The sequence below is a fragment of the Ornithorhynchus anatinus genome, chromosome 3 (assembly GCF_004115215.2).
Source record: "Ornithorhynchus anatinus isolate Pmale09 chromosome 3, mOrnAna1.pri.v4, whole genome shotgun sequence".
NCBI lineage: Eukaryota > Metazoa > Chordata > Mammalia > Monotremata > Ornithorhynchidae > Ornithorhynchus > Ornithorhynchus anatinus.
The window spans coordinates 35614911-35624383 of NC_041730.1; the positions used below are offsets into that span (position 1 = coordinate 35614911).

The 9473-nt window shown below is 39.2% G+C and overlaps 1 non-coding gene across 1 annotated transcript; it reads left to right on the plus strand.

Moving 5' to 3' along the window:
* The first annotated feature begins 1684 nt into the window (after positions 1-1684).
* On the plus strand, positions 1685-1822 carry LOC114810822. The gene has a single exon (XR_003758513.1). It is a non-coding gene; the product is annotated as a small nucleolar RNA SNORA7 (small nucleolar RNA).
* The last annotated feature ends 7651 nt before the right edge of the window (positions 1823-9473 follow it).

Below are 9473 nucleotides of genomic sequence, written 5' to 3' on the forward strand. Positions count from 1 at the left end.
TTTTGGGAGGGAAATAGCTCAATTCAAAAGTTCCAGTGATTCATCTGAGTTGTGAATTACTAAATAAGGATGGGGAGGGCAATAATTTTCTTTCAGTTTCCAGCATTTCCTGGTGCACCCTTAATTAAAGTAGTTTGCAGGAGATGCAAAACTGAGTGTAAAACTGCCAAGAAATACTACTGTTTGAGGACAAGCAGTTCACAAAGAGAGAAACTGATGGATCTATATAGTCTCTGTTGTTCACTCAAGGATGAATGGTGAGGAGGGAAGATGTTGGATCTAGGGAAATTGTAAGTAAAGATGGAGATGATGATGGAAGAAGGGACTGAGAAGGAAAACCAGAAACCAAAATACCAGATGTCACAACTTCACTAATCATATGTTTTTCACAGTCTTGCCAGCTAGAGAACACCATTTTAAAAAGTGATTTTATCAACAGTTGGTCACATCAGAAAATGTTGTCCCATTCAAATAGGATAGAACAAAGTCATTTGATGGAACTATTTACCACCATAGCTGTATTTATGCTCATCATTAAAGTATTCTACACCAATCACCTAAACACATTTAAATAGACAGTATTACTTTCTTTACTTTATCTCTATACTCATGGATAAAACTCTTAAATGTGTAGACTTAGCATTCTAAACTTTTTGGTTCTTCACCAAAGTTAAATGATTTTATTTCTTTTAAATTATGAAACTAGGGCTGGGGTATAGGAGGGCTAGTTGAGGAATAGTTTTAGTGTTGGCTGAATAGTTCAGGTAATGGATGTCCTCTCCAGCTCATAATGCCTGCCATCTTGTAGAAATATGGAATAAAAGTGAAAAAGTCTAAGGAATTCCTATCAGATTATTTTGATGGCTTAGTGCAGTTGATTCTCAGCTGGTGCTAATGAATGTTAGACTAGAAGATTATTCCCACTAATAGCAAGGTGAACACTTACCTTTGGTGGGGAGTGTGTAAAAGAATATTGAGTACCACTTGTATAAAGAGGACTGCATCAAATGCTGGGAGAATATATTAAAGTTGAAATAATAATAATAATAATTGAGGTATTTGTTAAGCACTCTTAACCAAGTACCATTCTAAATACTGGGTAGATACGAGTTAGGTTGTACATAATCCCTGTCCCACATGAGGCTCACAGTCTAAGCAGAGGGAAACAGGTATTGAATCCCATTTTATAGATGAGGCAACTGAAGCACAGAGATGTAAAGTGACTTGTCCAAGGTCATATAACAGGCAACTAGCAGAGCCAGGATTAGAACCCAGGTCCTCTGATTTCCAGGCTTAGGCCTTTTCCACTAGGCTAAATTACTTCTCATAGTTGACACAATTCTGCCCTCAAGGAGTTTACAGTCTACTGGGAAACGTGCTGTCTAAAGAAGCATCAAGCTTTAATGGATAGAGCACGGACCTGGGAGTCAGAAGGACCGGGGTTCTAATTCCGCCTCTGCCACTTGTCTGCTATGTGACCCTAGGCAAGTCACTTAACTTCTCTGTGCCTCAGATATCTCATCTGGAAAATGGGAATAAGAGTATGAGCCCCACGTGGGAAATGGACTGTCCAACCAGATTAAATTTGTATCTACCCTAGCACTTAGAACAGTGCTTGGCACATAGTAAGTGCTTAACAAGTACCATAATTATTATTATTAATGAAGAAATGTAGGCAGGGATTCACTTCTCAGGGTCGCAGCTGGAGAGTTTCCAGTATTCTACCAGTCTCAACTACGGGAAGGAGACTCAATCAGAGGCATATCCATTCCATTCCTAGCTTGGGCAGTGGCTAGCAAGTGGAAGGCAATCTGCTACAAGTCAAAATTCACCTGTGCTTGGCAGCAGCTGTGGGAGAGAGTCGAGGGTGGAGACTCAAGTTGACTGCATGGAAGGAGACAATGGTAAATCACTTCTGTATTTTTACCAAGAAAACTCTATGGATACACTACTACAGCGATTGCAGATGGAAGTGGGGTGTTTTCGACAGATCTGTCCATGGCGTCGCTATGGGTCGGAGATGACTTGAAAGCATAAGACAAGACAAGGCAAGGTAGGGATTGGACAGGGCCTGGACTCAAAATAGGTAACACTGTTCTGCCTCCACACAGCACATGCATGAAAAATCATATTTATGCGTACACTTCTGTGCACTCACTAAGACTAGAGCCTATAGGCACAACTGCCCATGCAGACATTTCAGAGCACCAACCCCCAGATGTGAGTTTAGGCTCATTGACTTGTGGGCTTGACAGTGTTATACCTAAGCACAAGCTGAATTGGTTAGACTGGGGTGGACTGGGCCTGAGATTTCTGACCTGACCCATTCCCTAATCCAACAGAGAAAACACACATTAAGGCATCACTGAATGTGATATTTTGACTAATTTATCATGTTATGTTTTGGTTCAGTGTCCTTCACTTTTCAATTTTATTTTATCATTTTCACTAATCCATTCAATTTGATGACTCACAATTGATATTTGCCAGGATAAATTAGCACACATCTTCTGTAATTTACATTTTCAGAAGACTTGTTATCTAAATATTATTTGCATAAATATCTTTGGCTTACTATTTTTAATTAATCAATTTATTGAGAAGAAACCATGTACTAAGCATTTGTAAAGTACAGCACAATTACTGTTGACAAAACCCACTTTGAGAATTGAATGATGATGTGTATACAGTACAGCTAGGGGCAATTAATACTTTTTTAGTCATTTGGATCTTATTCCAAATACATCTCTGGACCCAGTATTAAGCCTGTCTGACCTAAAAAATGAAGAGAATTATATATTCAGTAGTTCACTTACTACTTTCTTTTCTGATAAATACTAAAAGGTGCAAAGGTCAAATTCAAAATCAAATGCATCAAGAAATACAGTCATTAAAATAAACTTATTTAAAATCAACAATCCATTCTAGGTGAATGCATTACCCTTCCTCTACTGGCTGGTCAAGGTAGTGAGAATTGGGAATTAAAGCGATAGTTATTACTGTTTCACTGCCAGTTTCGAATTAATATTAAAGAGGTAGCCAGAGGAAAAAGTACATTTTTAATCAAATATTATATTTTTCTGACATATGCATTCAGAAGCCTCACCAAAGGGATATTGAGTTTTATAATTAGCCTCTTTATTCCATGTTAGCTATTTGAACTGGGGCTCTACAAGACAAAATTGACCTTCCATCACACAATCATGGTGACAATGGCTTTATAGGAAGAACTAAGTTTCTGTCTCTTGCTGTTATCACAGCAGGTGCCTTCTTGTTATGGTTCAAAAATCTGTTAGGAAGAAAAGGAAAGAGAGGATATCTTGGCAATTTATTGAGCCTCCAGAATAATCTTCAACTTTCTTAATGAAAACCAGCACCTTACCCCAGATGCAAAGTGACATTTTTCTAAAATAGTTCAAACAGCATTTACTGAACATTTTCTTTGCAACATTATTGTTAAGAAGATAAAAATTTTAAGTAACCTCAACCAGGACCCTGCATTTACTGAAGGTATTAAATGAATGTTAATGCCAAGGTCTGCAAATATTTAATAGAGGGTGTAGGGTAACTTCAGAATAGTATCTGAACATCTACTTCAAAGTTTTATTTAACTCATAGAGGGAGTATTCTATTCAAAGCTTCTCTAGGCCTCTGAATTTGTTTGCAGGAATTCTCATTCCTAGTCTCACCAACATCTGTTTCACAACCTATCTGATGAAGAGCAAACACAGAACATTGTAGAACAGATCCACTGTTAAATGGCTATTGTTGATGACAGAGAAAAAAAAATTAAAAAACTGTTCAGTCCACATCTCCCCACTCCTCAAAAACCTCCAGAGGTTGCCCATCCACCTCTGCAGCAAAAAAGAAATCCCTTACATAGACTGGACAGCATTCAATCAGCTCCCCCCTTCCTACCTTACCTCACTGATCTCTTATTATGGCCCAGGCCGCACTATTCACTCCTCTAGCATCAGTTTACCCACTGTGCACCCAATCTTGTCTACAGACTGATCCCTTTCCCACATCCTCCCTTAGGTCTGGAATTCCCTCCCCTCCAAATATACCAGGCCACCCCACTCCCCATCTTTCAAGTTTTATTTAACTCACAACACCAAGAGTTCTTCCCCAATTAAACCCTCTTTTCTCTCATTCCCTCTCTCTCTCCTGCTTCATCTATGCACTTGAATCTGTACCCTCTGGGCATTTGGTATTTACCAGTCTTGATAATCCCTTATGTTTGACATTCAGGTACCCAATTATTGCAGAGTGAATTTTTTGAACTTAAGTACAGTTTATGGAAATTAATAGGAGTAAATGCAATTTTGAAGGACCAAATCTGATTTACATGAGAAAAAGGAATTGGAGAATTTAATTAATTAAACTGGGTAAGTAGGACAAGCCTTTCTTATTAGACAGACAGTTGTTGCTGTTGTTGTTGTTATCATTGTTGTTGTTGTGGCTTAAATTACATGGATAACTACTTCAATTCTTCATTTAACTCCAAAAATTTCCCTGCCTGTCTCTAAATTAATTTAGTTGAATCTTGTTTTATCTTCCCATTTCTACTCTCAATAATTTATTTGCTAATAGACCAAAAGTGTTACTGAAATCACTCTTTCAGTTTTGTCCTTAAAAAGGCATTTACTGAATGTACAACCAACAGCAAAACAAAGACCAGAGGGAAAAGAAAAAAATCTGGGTTCCACACATTTGCAATCAAGTCTGTGTTGCAAATACCTTAGGAATATACAGCAAAGATGAAACATGCCAAATAACCTAGTTCCTGAAATAATCCTACATTTATCTTGTTTTTCACTCTCTCAGTTGAACAGTTGATATATACTCAGTTCTCTGCTCTTCCAAGAGTTTGTTTTAATCCTAAAATATTCTCTCAACCACTAAACTATTAGTAGGGGTAGACTTGAGATATGGACAGACTTGAAAGGTGATGTCCTTAAGCATCCTGTACATTAGAATTTGAGAATTAGTAATATTCCCTAAGGGAATTCACTGGTTTAGTTGATGCAATAAAATTAAGAGCAAATGCAGAAATGGTTAAACAAAGGGGTTCAGGATCCCATCCCAAGATACAATACCATTCACTTCCTATTCTGCCAGGATCACTCCTAAATCAAAATATACGCAGGTTAAGCAGCTTGGATACAATGGGGAGGTAATTAGGAATAGGTGTGAATGTCTTGTCAAAGTAATATAGATTCTTTTAGAAAGAGACATCTGGTTCAGTGTTCAATGCCAACTGCCTCCTGACAACCAAAAGCAATAATTGCTTGCTGCTGATGTGCATCCATGAATAATTGAAGGGTCTTACTGCCTTACTCCAGTATTGACTCTTGGGACTGAAGGGACCCCTGCTCTGCATTTATTAAATGGACCTAATCCTGTCCATTTTTTTAATTTTGATTTTTATTGTGTTTTGGTTCTCTGTTCCCACTCATTTTAACATTCTTCCCTGCTGCTACACAATCCGCTGTTTATACAACAACACCGAAGAAAGCACCATTTTAAATGTTCTGGAGTTTCAACACTGGCTTTACTTCAGAGACTCCCATAAGTGAATTTACTATTCAAGCCATTAGTTTGGCCTACTGAAGTGATTTACACAGCTAGTTCAGGACCCAAAATACATTTTGACTTCAATATTTCAAAGCCATACATTTTTTCTCTAAATGTTCCAGATAATTCTCTAGTATCAGTATGTCTTCAGGAGACAAAAGTGATCCTCCTGACCAGCATAATTGTGGCTGGAAGGTGGCTCAACTGGTCTTATTCTCCCTTTGAGTGCCTACTTGCCCTTACACAGGAGGAATGGCAATCACTCATTCCTCAGGAAGAGAAGTCTAGACTAGAAAAAGGTCCATACTGCCACAGTTCTGCTGCCTTGTGTCTTTTGTCTTGTCTTACGTTGTTGAGTCATCTACTCAATAGCAAAACTGGGTTAATTGCCATATGGCAATTGTGCTTTCCTAATGTATCACCTTTCTGTAAAGTGTAATGTTATCATTTTTCTCCAGCATTATGATGGATGGGGTTCAATGGAACACCGTGAAAGCCAACTTATGAAGCACTGAAGGCATCTTTACTGAGGCACATCTCTTTGAGTTAGGAAGGGACTTTTTGCTTGGAAAGGAGCACAGGTTTCCTAACAGCAGAATTCAACTTCCTCAGCCAGATTTTCAGCAAAACATAGTGAATCCAATTTTACCAAGAAGTAAATTGGCTCTCTGGAAGTAAAATGAACATTTTGGGATAGGTATTGATTCTTCCAATGCACAAGTTGACCATTTTCTGCAATGTCACCTTCATTACGCAAATATTTTATCTATGTAATCACTTCCTTTCAGAAAGGAAAAATAAATCCCCTTTCTTCCCAAAGTACTTTATTTACAACACTTTAGGAGGGAGGAGGTCTGAGCTCATTGTTTGAACGGGTCTGCTTATTATAGGGAAAGATTTCCAATTAATACATTTGCCAACTCCCAAATAAGCAGTGCAATAATTGTTAATAATTACATCTAAATTGCATGCTCCTTGAGGTCAGGGATTGTTTTCTACTAACTTTACTGCATTCTCCCAAGCACTTAGTAGTAGTAATGATAATAATGATATTAGTTTAGCTCTTACTATGTGACAAACACTATGCTAAGCACTGGGATAGATAATCAGATAAGTTACCATCTCTGTCCCACAAGGGGCTGAGAGTCTAAGTAGGAAAGAGAACAGCCATCCCCATTTTACAAATGAGGACAGTGAGTCACAGAGAAGTTAAATGACTTACCCAAGATAACATAACAGAAAAAGTCCTTTGGCTGACTTCCAAATTCGTGTGATTTCCAATAAACTATGCTGCTTCTTAGTATAATACTCTGCACACAGTAAGTGCTCAAGAAATATCACTCATGATGATAATGATGTTGATGATGATATAAACAGAACTCTTCATCTTCCCACCCAAATCCTTCCCTTCCCCGACTTCCCCATCACTTTAGACAGTACAACCATCCTCCCTGTCCATAACTTTGGTGTTATCCTCAACTTATCTCTCTCATTCATTCCACATATTCAGTGTGTCACTAAATCTTGTCAGTTCAACCACCACGACATCACTAAAATCTCTTTTTCTCTCCATCAAAACTGCTACCACATTAATCCAAACATTTATCCTATCCCACCTTGATTACTGGGAAGCAGCAAGGTGTAGTGGATAGAGCACGGGCCTGAGAGTCAGAGGGTCATGGGTTGTAATTCCAGCTCTGCCACTTGTCTGTTGTGTGACCTTGGGCAAGTCACTTCAGCAAGTCACTACACTTCCCTGGGCCTCAGTTCCCTCATCTGTAAAATGGGGAGTGAGACCGTGAGCCCTACGTGGGACAGGGACTTTGTCCACCCCGATTTACTTGTACCCACCCTAGTGCTTAGAATAGTGCATCTGGCATATAGTAAGTGCTTAAAAAATATGATTATTATTACTATTACTGCATCAGTCTTCTGGATGACTTCTCTGCCTCCTGTCTCTGCCCACTCCAGTCCATACTTCACTCTTCTGCCCAGTCAACTTTTCTAACCAAAGTTCAGTCCTCAAAAACCTCCAGTGCTTGCCCATCCACCTCTGCATCAAACACAAACTCCTTACCATTGGCTTTAAAGCACTCAATTGCCTTGCCTCTTGCTACCTTACCTCACTCCTATCCTTCTACAACCCAGCCCACACACATCACTCTTCTAATGCCAAGCTACTTATTGTACCTCTATCTTGTCTATATTGCCACCAACCCCTCTCCCCATCCTACTTCTGACCTGGAATGTCTTCTCTCTTCATATCTGACAGACGATCCTTTTCCCCACCTTCAAAGTCTTATTAAAAGCACAACTCCTCTAAGAGGTCTTCCCAAACTAAGCCCTATTCCTCATTTCCCATTTCTTTCGGTGTCACCCTTACACTTGGATTTGAACCCTCTATTCATTCCTACTTCAGCCCCACAGCAATTATGTACACATCTTTAATTAATTTATTTATATTAATGTCTATCTGCCCCTCTAGACTGTAAGCTCATTGTGGGCAGGGAATAGATCCACCAACTCTGTTACATTATACTCCCCCAAGCACTTAGTACAGTGCTCTGCACACAGTAAGTGCTCAATAAATATGATTGATTGATTGATAATGATGAATTATCAGGCTTTTCTTACATGAAACTAAAGATCTCCTTGGTTACTAGACAAAGCAGTTATTTTAGCTACCTTTAGGTACCGCCAGGGTCTAAGAAAGGAAGACAGAAAAGGGAATGAGGCTATCAGAACTTTGGCTCAAGTATTGTATCTGAAAAGACTCAAGGTAGAAAGTGGGAGAAGGGAGGAATGGAATTGATCAGTGGAATTATTGAGCACTTGCTGTGTGCAGAGCACTGTACTATAAACTCTTGGAAAAGTATAAAAATCACAGTCTCCCTGCCTCTTTTCCACTTTGATCCTTAGTCTGAAGGATATTTTTTTCCAGTTCTCCTTTTTGCTACGGACAACCTTAAATTAAAGCTAAGAGAGAGCATATGCCAGGAGTCAGAATACCCAAGTTCCAATCCTGACTCCTGTACTAAATGCTTGAAAGAGTTCAATACATAGAAATGGTATACACAATCTCTGAACTCAAGGATTTTACAGTTTGGTAGGGCAACAGCTATTAAAATGAATTAGATAGGGCAAGTAGCAGAGGATAAGGGTAGGTACATAAGTCCTGAGGGGATGGGGTGGGGTGAATATCAAAGTGCTTAAGGGGTACAGGCAAAACTGCATAGACAATGAATAAAGGAGAGTAAATAGGTTGTGGAGGTGATGGTTTAGTCAGGAGGAGATATGATTTTAGTGTGGCTCTGAAGGTAGGTAGAATGGTGGTCCATCAGATGTGAAGCAGGAGGGAGTTTCAAGCTTAGAAAGGATTAGATCAAGGAGTTAGTGGTAAGATAGATGAAACCAAGGTACAGTAGGTAGGTTGGTATTAAAGAGGTGAAGTGTGTGGATTGGGTTATAGTAGATTAATGAGGATAGGTAGGGGGGTAGGGCTGATTGCATCCTAAAAGTTGATGTTAAGGATCCTGTACTTGATAGAGATAGTTGGACAATCTTCGAGGTTTTGGAGTTGTAGGTATGTATGATCTTGGCAGTAGAGTGGAACATGGGAGACACTAGAGGCAGGGAGGTCCGCAAGAAGGTTGATGTGATAAGGCAGAGTATGACAAGGGCTTGGACCATCATGGTAACAGTTTGGATGGAGAGGAAGGTCAGATTCTGGAGACTTTGTGAAGGAAGGACTGTTGCCAACAACCATCATCTGTCAGCAACCTACAGGAGATTGCATAGGATAACAGCTGTAACGGAAAAGAACCTATCATTTTGGTATAATTGTCAATCCAAGAATGAAATGGTGTGACAAGTGGTCCACAACAAGGCAGTTTACT